Consider the following 15,754-nt stretch of genomic DNA (forward strand, 5'->3'; position numbering starts at 1 on the left):
AATCATAATGACCTATTAATATTTTCTTATTTAATGAAAAAGATGAATGACCTATTGATAGTCTTTGATTTAATGGACAGCATGAAACCTGTTAACACTCCCATTATTTTCTCATACTTTCAGACTTTAAGAAACTCTACCCCCTATTTTTCCCTTTAATTTCCAACCCTGATCCCATTACACTAGAATGAGGTGTTTATTGACTGCTGCCAGGTTTCATTCTTTGTCCAGTGTTTTCCATGTTTCAGACTATGTGATCTAACTTGAAAATACCTACTCCTGAAGTTAGGCAAGGCTAGATGTTCTAAATCAAGAGTTAACCTGGGGTCCACAAACTTGTTTTTAATATTTTGATAATTATTTCAATATAAATGGTTTCTTTGGGAATCCTTTGTGTTTCATTTTATGAATTTTAGAACATTTTCTGAGAAGAGGTCCATTCACTTCACCAGATTGCCTAAAGAGCCCAAGACAACAAAAAAGGTTAAAACCTGCTCTAAAATCTAAGGCTTAATATTAACAGCTTCTGGCTAGAAAGCTGAAGAATGCTTCTTTAGTTAAGTTTTAAAATATAATACATGAAAAAATAATGCCTAATACATCTGACCTTTCCAAAAGGAAATTCTCAAAACCATTAAGATATTTTATTAGCTAAAAACTACCAAAAGGCATGAGGTGTTTTATATCTCCCAGTTTGTCACTACTACATTTTCCTAATGTAAGTCAAGTTAACCTTACTTGATTTTAACTTAGATCTTGGCACTGGTTTAGTGCTTATGCCCACTTATCAATGATTGAGATGAAAATGAAACAAATTCATATGGAAAATACTCAATAATTTCCATGAAATCTAGCAAAACAAAAGCTATATATATATATATATATATATATATATATTTCTTTTTTTTTTCTTTATTTTATTGATCTTTAAAAGAGGCATAATTTTTTGAGAGTACATCCTCTCCCAACTCCACACATGGTGTGCCCTGCCCTCCCTGCCTCCTTCCTCATGTCCAATTCCTTGGTCACTTCTGACGTTTGTAGATCTTCTTTGCCATTTCCAAAAAGATAGATGGGGGAAGGGTTGATGAATGAGGCTCTCAATGAGCCCCATCAGTCTACTGTAACTTTCCTCTTCAAACGTGGTGAAATGAGCAGGCAATTCAAGTTTCTCATACAGTTCCTTCACTTTGGCAACCTTCTCTGGATCTTTCTGTCCATAAGTCTCCTCCCACATCTTTCTTTGCTCAGATGATGCCAGCTGAAGGCACTTCACCACCAGCCAGCTGCATTTGTTGTCCTGGATGTCAGTACCAATCTTGCCAGTCACACTGGGGTCACCAAAAAGGTCAAGGTAATCATCCTGAATCTGAAAAAATTCCCCCATCTCCAGAAGGATGTTCTTGGCATTGGCATGTTCTTTCTCCCCATCTATGCCTGCCATGTACATAGCAGCAGCAAATGGTAAGTAGAAGAGTAGAAAGCTGTCTTGTATTTGACAATGGTCTTACATCTCTGCTCAGTGAATCTGGTAAGATCAACCTTGCCCTGAGGGGCTGTGATAAGATCGAGGGTTTTGCCAATCTCAGTCTGGTAAGTGCTCTGTAGGAAGAGTTCGATGAGGTTCATGTAATAGGGCTGCCCATGGCAGTAATGCTTCAGGAGGCGGTAGATACAGGCTTCCAACAACATGGCATCATTGATGGCATCCAAGCCAATGCCAGGCTTCTTATACCAGCATGGCTGTCCCTGGTGGGTAATAGAAGCATCCATGATGTCATCTGTTACTAGGAAGAAAGCCTGGAGCAGTTCCACACACCAGCCCACTGCTAATGCTCTCTGTAGACTGTCAGCATTCTGCTTTTAGGGTTCCACCAGCTCCCGGAATACCATGAGCACTGATAAGCCTCGGTTGTATTTTCCCCCAAGGGCCTTGTATTCTAGGACCTTCTTGAGCCTGGCTATGGCATCTCCCACCTCAGGATGCTCCATCCCATCTTCTGTCAGAATCTTTACAATCTGGGAGAAATGCTGGACTAACAAAGTCCTGCTTGTCTTGGGCAAAAACTGATTTCTGATCTCCGTTCATTCTGGTACCTGGAAGCAGCCAATCTTTTCTGGGCGTTTGCGGGGAAGGCCAAAAGCAATATATTTCAATGTATATGCCTAGCTGAATTCAACAATAGTCAACAAATATTAGATGCCTAGTATGTGCAGAACAATATGCCAGGTTAGGCAAATTAGCTAAAACAATTCTCTTCATGGAGTTTATAACCTACTGGAGAAAATATATACAACTCTAAAACAAAATGGTGACAAGTACAAAGTATTATGTGAGGTCTAATTAAGGGGAAACCTTTATATGATAGGCTGTCAGGTGAAGTAGGATGTGATCAGGGGAGTTACATAAAGAAGGTGGTATTTGAGCTGGTCTTTTAAATGATAGGTAGAATTTCAACAGGTGGAGAGCAAACCATCATTGAATTAATAGTTAGAAGGATATTTAATTCAACTTCCTTACTTTATAGATCAGCAAAAGCACAGAGGCAGAAAATGCTTGTAGCACACATATAGGGGACCCCGAGTAGTCCAGTTCGATTTGGTGAGTAATGTGAGAAATAAGGCCAGAAAGGTAAGAAGTCTAGTTTGTGGGACTTTGAATGCCACGCTTAGATGTTGAAACTTTTTTGCATAATGTAGAGCCGTTAAGAGGCATCAAGAATTGAAGTTATAGAAACAGATCTATGCTTAAGGAAGATTAACCTTTTTCTTTAAAAAAAAAAAAGAATTCTTACTGATTTCTTTTGTTTTTACACCACCTTCATTTCCCAATGTATTCTGCTCTCTTCCTTACCCAGAGAGTCAACAAAGGGGGAAGGGAGAGTGGTACAAAGCAGTACAAGGTATACAAGTGGTACAAGGACAGATTATAAAGGGTTTTAAATGTCAAAAAGAGGACTTTGTTTTTAATCCTGAAGGTGATAGGGAGCCACAGGAGTTTATTGAATATAAAGGAAGGGAGAGTGATATGACCAGATCCACGCTTCAGGAATACTACTTTGGCAACTTTGTGAAAAGATAGACTGAAGTGGGGAAAAAACAACCAGCATGCTAATGCAATAGTCTAGGCATAGGTAAAAAGAGCTGCTTTAGGGTGGTGGCAGCTTCAGAGGAGAGAAAGGGGTGTATTTGAGAGACGGTATAATGGTAAAATTGGCAGGACTTGGCAACATTGGATATGGCAGGGTGGTAGTGAAAGGAGTCAAGACTGGCATCTAGGTAGTATTGTTACCTTAGCAGTAATAAGGAAGATAGGAAGAGGAGAAAGTCTAGGGGGAAATATAATTGTTTTGGACATGTTGAGTTTAAGATGTCTACTGGACATGCAGTTCAAAATAACTGAACTGGCAGTGAGCAGAAAGGATTGTTTAACCTTATTTAGTGGAGTTGAAAATCATCAGAAAAGGAATAATCCATGGGAGCTGATGAGTTTACTAAATGAAATTGTATAGAGAGAAGAGAAAAGGGTCTACGACAGAGTCTTGAAAGATCCCCACAGTTAGCAGGCCAGACTTGGATAAAGAGCCAACAAAGGAGAGGTTAAGTAGAGAGGAGAACCAGGAGAGAATCATGTCACAAAGAGGAGAGAGTATCAAAGAAAAGAAAGTGATTGATAATGTCAAAGGCAGCAGAGTCAGAGAAGATAAGGATTGAAAAAAGGTAGCTCCTGTCCCCCAGGAGCTCTGATCCCTGTTCTCCAGAGGCAGAATGAATGGTCTCTCTAAGAAGCAGTCCCTGTAGATTAAACCTGTTATGAGGTCCCCATGTCCCTTTATAGAATATTACTCTCCCCCGTGGTAGTGTTCATCAGCCATACCCCTCCCCACTACTGAAACAAGACTTTCCCTTTGCTTTCTCCCTGTTTCAGTCCCTCTCTTTGCCTCTTCACCAATTCTCCTATAGGCTTTTTTCTTCCTGAGAGAATACAGGAGTTATTTTCAATTTTTGACTTGATTATGTTGTCACATATTCCTGTTCATCTCCTTCCTCCTCTCTTTGAGTTTCATTTCTGTCTTTGTATTCCTACTGCCTGGAACATATTAGGCTTTGAACAAGTTTTTGTTCCCAATTCCATTTAATTCTAGTGCCTTCCTCTCTTGAATATTTCTAATTTATCCTGTTATGGCTTGTTTGTACATAGTTACGTGCATGTTGTCCTCTCCATTATACTGTGAAATCCTTAAGAGCAGGGACAATTTTTTACCTTTCTTTGTTGTATCCAGTGCTTAGCACAGAATCTGGCATATAGTTGGTGCTTAACAAATATTTATTAACTAGCTGATTAACTGACTTGCATTAAATAGGATTATCCATTTGGACTTTATTGCAATATCTGGTATAGCATTTTGAATCCTTACCCCAGTAGTTTGTATTCTTGGGTTTATTGAAAACTGATCTACTTATATTTGTTTACATTTAGGTATTACTTATCTGGTCTGCTCCTTTGTTTTCCTTTTCTGTTTTTTTTTTTTTAACCAGTACTATTGAGGACCACAGGCAAGTGGGACTCAGACCCTGACGGCTGAACAAGCCCTCTCAGGTGTTCGGGCCTACTGATCACCTGGATTGGTTCCCCATCCCGAAGGAAAAGTGCACAAAGGCACAAGTGTGAGTATTAAGTCCTCGAGATAAGCATGGCATTTACACCCACGGCCTGAGTGGACGAAGAAGTTTGGACAAAGAAGCCGTGTCTGCAGGGGAAAGCAATTAAGAAGCGTCCTATAAAAGCCTGGATGCAGAGTGATAAAGTTGGTTCTTCACTTTCACCACCATTCAGAGTCCCATCTCTTTTTATCCACTAGCAGCCTCTGGGTCAGTGATTCTTTCTCAGCCCCGTCTGGGGACCACAGGGCTCCCACTCTTTCTCAGCCCTGCTGTAGGACAACAGGATTACCCAAAATTGGGTCCCCACGCAGAACCAAATTGTTTTGGTGATTATTGTTATGTAATAGAACTTGACATCTAGTAATGGTAGGCTCCCTTCTTTCCTGCTTTAAAATATTATTTTTCTTGAAATTCTTGAACTTTTTTTTCCCTTCCAAATGAATTTGGCTGTTAGTGTTCTAGTTCTATAATGTATCTCCTCTATAGTTTGACATAGCATTAAGTCTGTACGAAAATTTAAATGGTTTCTTCTTTGTTATACTTGATTAGCCTAACCATGAACAACAAATTTCTCTTAAATTATTTGTTATTCTTTATTTCTCTAAAGAGTATTTTGTAGTCCTACCTACATATCCTTTTTGTTTTTTTTTTGCTTTTTGGAGGGGGGAAGGTAGGGCAATTTGGGGTTAAGTGACTTGCCCAAGGTCACATGGCTAGCTTTTGTATTAAGTGTCTGAGGTCAGATTTGAACTCAGGTCCTCCTGACTCCAGGGCCAGCACTCTATTCACTGTGCCACCTAGCTGCCCCTCTACTTATATATCTTAAAGCATATTTTCATAGGTTAACTCCCAAATATGTTATGCATTTTTTACTTCTTTTGAATGGAATTTCTATCATTTCTTCCCTCTTTTTGTAAGTATTGTACAGAAATGTTGATAACTTTTGTGGATTTGTCTTATATGCTACTTCATTACTGAGTTAGCAACTGTCTTGATTAATTTTTTAGGTCTTCTAACTGAATCATCTTTTGTGACTACACTATCTGTGAAATTGTCATTGTGCTAAATTCTTGGTATGGGAGTTTTCTTTTCTGGCTTTGAGATGGGAATCAATCCTTCCTCCACCCAACTCCTGTTTCAATAAATTCATAAACATATGGCTGCCATTGCTTTTGCATATCCTTTCTTGAGTGTGACCAAGCAACAACCTTGAGATGGATGTGTTCAGGAAGTAACCTTGTGAATTTAAAAGGTCCAGAGGTCTGAGAGTGTAGTGGCAGTAGGGTTCACTAGGAAGGCAGTGGAGGTGTTGCCCAAAGTAGAGGTGACTAATGCAAGAGAAAAGGTCTGCATTGGAGAGAATAACCACCAACAAGAAGAATTTTACCAGTACGCAAGTAAAACAAGGAATGGCTGGACAGTACCATTGCAAAGTGAACTGTAAAATGACCAAGTCACAATTTTGCAACTGCTTTATGATCTGATGAAATTTAAATATTAGCTTCCCAGCAGAGGTTACAAATTAAGACACTGAATCATCTTAATGTCCACTTGTAAGTTCTTTTTGTTTAAATATAAAACGTTTAGACATTTAGAACATATATGAATAAATTACTCCAATTCTGGATTCACCTATGATTCATATTATACTTGGAGAATGCTTTTTAGTTCTATTTTGGGGAACCCCTTAGACTTGTGAGCCATAATCTAATTTCCTATAAAAATTGTCCCTGGTATCATAATGGAGACTTAACAAGACAGTAAGAATGAGAAAAGGGATCTCAAGAGGCTTTCCAAAACTAAATCCCATACAAACTACATAACTGGGTACCAGACAGATAGTGGCATAGTACACTATGCCCTTGTGGGTCCAGCTGAGCAGTCTCAATGCTAGACATATTTTCTTGGTTTTATTTAAGACACAATTTCCTCCTCTCTTCTAAAATACTAGGGGATATGTAATATTTTTTAAAATGATATACCAAGCATGTCAAAAGATAGAAATAGTCAACAATAAAGAGATTGTGAAAGTCAAAATACTAATATACTGTTGATGGAGCTGTAAATTAGCATGAAACATTTTGGAAAGGATTTTAGAATTATGCTAAGAAAGTGATTAAACAGCCATAACCTCTGAGCCAAAGATCTCACTGCTAGGTGTATACCCCTAAAACAACCACAACAATAGCTAACATTTTCCTGTCTGTTCTTCATTCTCAAAGAGGACCATGACATCAGGGAAGTGACACCATGACATGCAAGTAAACCAGATTTAAGTGACTGAGTACTGTGCAAAGTCACCAGCCTTATTTTCACCTCTGAAGCCATCTGGGTCCAGTAAACCGATATGGATCAGGACAACTGGAGATGGCCCAGGATGCAGTGGGGGACCTTGACCTTTTCAAACTAAGGTCTTTTTTTTTTTTTAAGCAATCAGGGTTAAGTAACTTGCTCAAGGTTACACAGCCAGTTATTTCTGGGTGTGGTGCTGAGTGTCTGAGCCAGGGATTCGATCTCCAGGTCATCCCAACACTGGAGCCGGTGCTCTTACTCGCTGAGCCACTTGGCCACCCCTAAACTATGGTCTTTAACAGGTCTCAGTTTGACTAAGGCAGCGCCCATTCCATGATTAAGGTTTAATAAAATGAGGCAAAGAATGGCCTCTTTAAAAAAAAAAAATACATCTGGGAGTGGAAAACCCTGAGGGTTGCTGACCAAAACCAAAACAATTGTTACTTATATTCATTCTGAGCCAATCAGGGCCCACACAGTGACCAAGTAGGGCTTGGTCTGGGACCAGAGTGATTTGGAATTAAGACTGGTCTTTAAGAGAAAAAAGCAAAACAACAACAATCTCTGAAGCTAACATTTACGTTGTGTGTTAAGGTTTATACTTGTTACATCAATTGATCACCAAGGGGTCAGTGAAGAAAGTCCCAAAATAAACTTTATTGATATCTTTTGTTTTTTACATCACCAAAATTTCCCCCTAGCATCTCTCCTCTGAGCTATCCAATATAATAAATAATATTTTTATGGAAAAAAAGATAACATCAGTAAAGCTGATTGATACATTGAAAAAGTCTGAAATTTAGCAACACTCAAGGCCCTTTAACCTCAGCAAGAGAGTGGAAGGGGGCTCTCTTCTCATTTCTCTTCTTTGGAACCACGCTTGGCTTTTTTGCAATTTTGTAACTTTTCTTTTTAATTAATAAAAATTCAATTAATTTAATACGTTTTTAAATAATTTCCCTCCTGCCGGCCCCTTCCCAAAAGAAAAATAAGCAAAACTCCTGTAACAAACATATATAGTAAAGTAAAACAAATTCACTAATCAGTTATGTCCAAAAGAAAAAAAATGCTTCAATTTGTATTCCAAGTTCATTACTTCTCTGTCAGAAAGTGGGTAGCATGTTTTATTTTAAATCCTCTGGAATCACAATTGGTCATTAGGTTGATCAGAATTCCCAAACCTTTTAAATTTGTCTTTACAATATTGTTGTTATTACAAAAATTATTCTGCTTCTACCCATTCATTCAATATTAGTTCATATAAGTCTTCTAATGATTCTCTGAAAGTGTCCCCCTTCATCATTTCTTGCAGCACAATAGTATTCCATTATATTCACATATAATAAATTATTCATCCATTCCCCAATTTATGGCACTCCCTTAGTTTCCAATTCTTTGCCACTGTAAAATTATCTGCCATAAATAGGTCTCTCTATATAGGTCATTTTCTTCATTCTTTGATTTCTTTGAAGTACAGACCTAGTTGAGGTATTTCTGGGTCAGAAGATATGTATAATATAATGACTTTTTGAACACAGTTCCAAATTCCTCTCCAGAATACCAATGCCAATTGACAGCTCTACCAAGAGTGCATTAATTTGCCTCTTTTACTGCAGCACTGCCCTTCCTGCAAGCTTTGTTGTTTTCTAATTTTGTCATCTTTGCCAATCTGATAGTTGTAAGGTAGGAACCTTAGAGTTGTTTTAATTTGCATTCTCCAATTAATAATGATTTAGAACATTTTTTCTTATAACTCTTGATGGCTTGGATTTTTCTTTTGAAAACTGCTTGTTCATATTCTTTATCACTAGGAAATGGCTTTTATTCTTATAAATTTGAATTAGCACTCTCTATATCTTAGAAGTGGGACCTTTATGGAGGGAGGGTGGGGTAGTATAGGATTCCAACCCTATTTCTTTCAAAGCACCTTGAACAGAGGAATATTTCTGACTGTAAGCTAATTTCTGTCAGAATGTTCACCCCGATGGAATAGTCAGTATCAGCTTCAGGAAAATATTGGGGGTGGAATGATAACAACAATGAATTCAATAACCATAACTAGCAATTTTGGCACCTGGGAAAAGCTCTAGAAACTGGGTTCATGGCCACACCTGTACAGAATAATGGCTAGGTAAATTAAGGAATACCTGAATTAACTGAAGAAAATAAGACAAGCAGCACAATACATGCCCTCAAATAAACTTTTTAAGACATTTCAGGAGGTGGAAAAGGTTAAAGGTGCCAAAATAATGTTGTACAAACCAAAAGACCAGAGCTCAAGAGCTGGAAAGGACCTCCTCAGAAGGCTTTTAATCCAATTTCCCTCATTTTTACAGATGAGGGAATTGAAGCCCAGAGAACTGATGCGACTTGCCCAAGGTAAGTCACATGGGTAGTGTCTGAAGTGGAATTTGAATTGAGATCCTCTGAATCAAAAACTCATTACACTGTGCTAGGGAACCAAAGACTCAGTGACTGAAGAATGGTTGAAAAAATTTACAGTATATAAATGAAATAGAGGACTAATGTGCAATAATAAATGTGGTGAGAGAATTTTAATAGTCACAGTTTTTTTGAGACAGTTACATCACAAGCTAGAGCTTGTAGAACTTATCTGAGATATCAAACTTTAGTTTAGGTAATTTAGAGGTTAATGAATGAGAAAATTTTCGGCTCAGCTTTATTACCCCTATTTATTTAATCTGAGACACCAACTCTAGTTCTGGTGTTATATGGTTAGTTCCTGCTTTGTCCAGAAATTCCAGTTAAATCCAGTATTTGCTGATCAGCTTATTATTTTAGCTTATGTAGATCTTCCCTTTCTGTTATTGGTTCTTTGATGTATAAATCTTTACCTTCTCCTTTGCCTTCTGTTGAAATTCCAATTATATCCATTCTGCTTTGTCCTATATAAGATTTTTTTGAAACTGCTACTCGTGGCCTATTGTTTTTTGTTTTTTTACCATGGAACTGTGCTCCAAGTATACAATAAACTGATTACTAAAATATCTCTTGTATCGACCTAGAAGTGGTATTGCTGGAGCAAAGGGTATGCACAGTTATATAGCCCTTTTAGCATAGTTTCAAATTATTGTACAGAATGAGATCAGTTCACAATTCCACCAACAGGGCATTATTGTCCCAATTTTCCCACTTCCTCTCCAACATTTATCATTTTACTTTTTTGTCATATTAGTCAATCTAATAGATGTGAGGTGGTACCTCAGAATTGGGGTTTTTTAAAATAATTTATTTTTTAATTTATTTGCTTTATTTATTTTTCATTTTCAACATTTATTTCCACAAGATTTTGAGTTACAATTTTTTCTCCCTGTCTTTCCTCCACCCCAAAATAGCAAGCTTACTGAACACCCCTCCCCCCATTCTGTTCTCTCTTATATCCTCTCCCATCACCCCCCTAACTTTCTAGTAGGACAAGATGGATTTCTATACACCAGTATCTGTATATCTTATTTCCCAGTTGCATGTAAAAAAATTTTTTTTTCAACATTTGTTTTTAAAACTTTGAGTTCCAGATTTTTTCCCCTTCTTCCCTCCTCACCTACCCCCACTGGGAAGATAAGCAATTCAATATAGGTTGTATATATGTAGTTACCAAAATCATTTCCATAGTAGTTATATTGTGAAAAACTAACTATATTTCCCTCTATCCTATCCCACCCCCACTTATTCTATTTTCTCCTTTGCCCCTATTGCTTTTCAAAAATGTTTGCTTATAACTATCCTTTCCCCCAATCTGCCGTCCCTTCTATCATCCCCCTCTTATCCATCAGAATTGTTTTAATTTGCATTTCTCTAATCAAAAATGATTTAGAACACTTCTTTATATGATTATAGATAGCTTTGATTTCATCTGAAAATTGCCTGTTCGTTATCTTTTGACCATTTATCAGTTGGGAAATCCTTAAGAGATTTAGATACTACAGAATTAGAATAATAGTGAAAATAAACAAAACCATATCCTTCCAGGTTTCCAGCTTTCCTAGAGCAAAAGGGTTAGAAACAGGGGAGTACTGGGCATCTCTAATTTGGGCTAAGTGGAGTAGAATTACTATTGAGTATGAATGGTGTGCAGACACGGAGAACTTCCAGTTTTGCTAATTTTATAATTTAGTTGAGGCAGAGAGATAATGTACTCAAGGTACAGAATGAGACAGATTTGTGGACTTAGCTAATGTGGAAATTTGTTTTGCTTGAAAATGCACATTTGTTATAAGTTTTTTTTGTTTTGTTTTTGTTACAAGGGTTTTTTTTTTCTTTATTCTATTTTTGTTTTAATTTAGAAGTGAGCTGGAAGGAAAAGGAGGGATAATTAGAGAGTAGCTAAAAAGCAAAAGAAACAAAAGAAGGTCTTTAAAGTGTTTTGCCTTGCATTTTGTTTTGTTTTAATGTCCAAAAGAAAACAGATGGAAGACCAGAAGGAAATACTGACAGGCAGCATAACTTTGAAAATTCCATATTGAGAATTTATATACACTAAAAAGGAAAAGCACATTTTAAATAATAGAGGCAGTTTCATGTACAATCCTTTTTCTGTTCTACTTTGTATACATTCCTATTTGACTTGGTTTTGTTTAAGTTCAGAATTTAAAAAAAATTTTTTAATTTGATTGACTGCAGATCTCTTTTTTAAAAACTGTGAACAGACAAATCTCAATTGTGCAAAGAGATGTTTTTGTCCTTTTCAGCTGTACCTGTTTGGAAACACTGATGCATAACATATGAATATTGCTTTTCAGGATTTGTGAAGTTTGATGCTGAGGAGATTCATGCTTTTGTGATTAAAGATAAACATTTTATTGTAGATAGAACTATTAACACACAAGCTGTACCCCCCCCACACACACACACATGATTAAAGATGTCTATATCAAATTTGCCATCCAAATTCAAAAGCTCAAAACTGCCATCACTTATGTAGGGTACAAAATGATACCTTCATATCATGAGGCATTGAATAAATATGAAATTCTTTTACAAAGAATGACTCTATATAGCAAATCTATTTCTACATGCTAGCAGATGGCAAGAGTAACAGTATTATGTTGATCTGATTACAGTTCATTTGGTGTGTCAAATCCATTTAATAAATGTTTTCACTGTTCTTGCCCAGATAGCAATAAAACTGTAACAATAGTACCTGATTGTGTGCTTTTTGTGTTGTAAGCAGGGAGAAGAGGAAAAATGGAGGAGCTCCATGTAAATTTTTTTCTTGATCTCAAAGAGAAACTTTCAACTTTGTTCCTTTTTACCCAAACATAACCAAAAACTAGCAATGGGACACAAAACAATTAAAAACATAGGAGAAGGAAAGTTGTTCACAGTGGTGGATACATGACACTCGCCTCTCTTTTTTCTACTGGATTCAAAGGACTTTTAACTTCCTAATTTACTATCAAATACTTAGCTGTACTCTTTGTTATAGATACAATTTCTGTAACCTGGCAATGGGCATTGTATTTGTTATAATTAAAATTCTATTCTAATTAGCAAAGCAGTGCCCTGGTTTTGCCACTTAACATCTGTGTGACCTTAAGCAAATCACTATTCTTTTCTGAGTCTTTGACTAGAATCCAGATCTCTTGATTCCCAGGGGACAGCACTTCTTTCACTAATCATACTATTGCATCTTAGTAGTAAAGTAAAAGCCTCCAAGTGATTTATACATAGGGGGCTTTTTATGTTCCCTCAGACTACCTCAATTAGACAGCAGCTTCTTTATTGTTCTATGAACACGCCACAACTTAACTTACACTCTTATATGGAAACTCTCCTCCTGCTCCTACCATCCACCTTCTCAATCTGTGCCATCCTCACTGCTCTTCCCCCTCCTAAACTCCTAAAAGTATACTTACAGTTGTTGGATTCAATGACTGAACCCAAACACAATATTCCAGTGAAGTTGTATTCCTCTCCCTCCTCAAATTTTCCTGGAATACTTTATTAGGATCTCTCTTTTACCCCTTTTACACTCTCTCATATTTACATATTTTGGGGCATGTTGTATCTCCCAGCACCAAACAGAATGTAAGTTCCATGAAGGCAAGCATTGGTCATTTTTTGTCTTTTTATGCCCAGTACTTATCACAGTACACATAGATGGCACTTAATAGATCTACATAGCTGTTATTATGTTTATTATTTCTACTTATATATTTGCCAGACTTCAAAAGCATATTGAAAAGGGGGGTGTTGGTGTTTAAAATTAGAGGTTAAGTAAGTATAGAAAAGTCCTTTAACCATGTATATTTATAATGAGATGCTTAAAAGTCTTCAAGGATTGAGTGTCACAATTAGGAATATGCAGTAATGCCCTATAAGGTAAGAACATCTGGCAAATTTCATAAAGTGTGTTTCAGGATATTTTTCTGTCATCAAAGTTAAGTGTGTGTTTAATTAAGTTAGGACCTTTGCTTTGATCAGAGTTGTTATTTCCTATAAGTATGTAGTAGCTTGTCTCACTGGTATAAAATTCAAAATTCTGAAATGTAAAACAAAAACACAACCACTTTCATTGATTTTAACCGAACCATAACGTTTTACTTTAGCATTTTCCATGGGAATAATAACATTCACAAAAACACAACTTTACCGACTTGTCAATTTTTTCCCTTTGGGCCTATCTTCTACTATGGACATCCATTCACTCTTTATGTCTACTATGCGTTATACACACACACATAACAGTTGGAGCATGTTTAGAACTGCCCTTCCTGGCTATACAGAGAATGTGTTCCAGTCTAATATGTAGATCTTTGGAAGCCTGTTTCCTCAGACTGATAGCCATTATCTATGCTACTTAATTGTAACTAAGTACATAGTTAACAATAAGCTGTCATCAGCTTTCCTGCTATACCCAAAAGTGAACAGGAATTGAATGAACATCAGTGACTCTCTACTCACTCTCCACTAACACTCTCCAGCATATACTCTAGACCTCCCTTCACTCTCTCAGCTGAGAACCTTGCCTTATATTTCATAGGAAAAAAACTGAGTCCATTCACAGTGAGCTCCCTCTTTTCCCTCTCTTTCTCATCTTCTGTCACTCAGATACCTTTACTATTTCCTCCTTCACCCCTGTCTTAGATGATAAAGTGGCCTTACTCGTTACAAAAGGCTAACCCCTGTACTTGTTTAAGCAATCCCATTCCATCCTGTCTCCTCTAACAGATTTCCCCTTCTGTCATCTCCATTCTTTCACCTATTTTCAATCTCTCCTTTTCTACTGGTTTATTCTCTACTGTCTATAAACATGTCTAAGTCTTCTCCATCCTGAAAAAACCCTCACTTGATCCTTCCATCCCTGATAACTATTGTACTATATCTTTTCTGGCTTTTGTGACTAAACTCCTTAAGGAGGCTGTCTACAATAGGTGCCTCTACTTTCTCTCCCCTCATTCCCTTCATAATCCCTTACACTATGGTTTCAGACCTTATTCCATTGAAACTTCTCTCCAAAGTTACTAATTATGTAGTGGGGAGTAAAGGGTAAGAACACTGGAAAGGTAGGAGGGCATTAGGTTATGAAGGGCTTTGATTGCCAGATAGGGCATTTTGTATTTGATCCTGGAAGCAACAGGAAGTCACTAGAGTGTGTGTGTGTGGGGGGGGGGTGTCATCATCAGACCTTTGCTTAAGGAAAATCATTTTAGTGACTGCATGGAGTATGGATTGGAATCAGGAGAGACTTGAGGCAGTAGAACCCACCAGCAGAGTTGCTGGTTGCTAAATCAAAATGGTCTTGTCTCAATGCTCAATCTACTTGACCTCTCTGCAGCCTCTGACACTGCTGACCACTTTTCCCTCCTTAATACTCTCTTCCCTTAGGTTTTCAAGACACCACTTCCTCCTAGTTCTCCTCCTACACATCTAACTGCTCCTTATTTGTCTCTTATGCTGTATCCTCTTCCAGTTTATGCTTTCTGACCATATGTATCCCTCAGGGTTTGATCCAGAGCCTTTTTCTCTTCTCCTTCTAAAATACTTTACTTGAAGATCTCATCAGCTCCCATGGATTTAATTGGTATCTCTGTGTTGATGATTGTGCAATCTACCTAGCCTCCCCTAAACTCTCAGCTGACCTCCAATCTTCCATCTCCAACTGCCTTTCAGACATCTCAAACTGGATATCTAGTAGACATTTTAACTGCAGTATGGTCCAAACAGAACTCATTACCTTTCTGCTAAACCTTCCCCTTCCTCCTACCTTCCTTTATTATTATTATTATTATAGAGGGCATTTACCATCTTCCCAGTCCCTCAGGCTTGAAACCTAGGAGTCATCCTGGATTCCTTACTATTTCTCACCTGCCATGTCCAATCTGTTGCCAAGATCTGTCAATTTCACCTTTGCACTATCTCTCCAATAGGTCCCCCTTCTCTTCTCCAACACTGCCATTAGTGCAGACCCTTATCATCATGCTGGACATACTGGGTCCTACTGCCTCAGGTCTCTCCTCATTTCAATCAATTCTCCATGCAGTCACTCAAATGATTTTCCTTAAGGTCTGATCATGACACCCTCCCTTCCCTCCCCCACCCCAACTCAATTAACTCTAGTGATTTCCTATTGCCTCCAGGATCAAATACAAAATGCTTTATTTGGCAGTCAAAGCCTTTCATAACCTAGTCCCCTCTACCTTTCCAGTCTTCTTACCCTTTACTCCCCATCACATACTCTTTGATCCAGTGACACTGGCCTTTTGGCTACTCCACAAACCAGACACTCCATCTCTTGACTCGGCTCTGGCTGTCCCCCTATGCCTTGAATACTCCC

General features: G+C 37.7%; 1 pseudogene; it reads right to left on the minus strand.

Annotated features, from left to right (window-relative positions):
• Positions 1-896: 896 nt before the first annotated feature.
• Positions 897-2,144, minus strand: LOC138173503 (farnesyl pyrophosphate synthase pseudogene; annotated as a pseudogene).
• Between the last annotated feature and the right edge of the window lie 13,610 nt (positions 2,145-15,754).

This window comes from Petaurus breviceps, unplaced genomic scaffold (genome assembly GCF_028583685.1).
Source record: "Petaurus breviceps papuanus isolate PSGF00001 unplaced genomic scaffold, PetGlider_PUasm1.0 582, whole genome shotgun sequence".
NCBI lineage: Eukaryota > Metazoa > Chordata > Mammalia > Diprotodontia > Petauridae > Petaurus > Petaurus breviceps.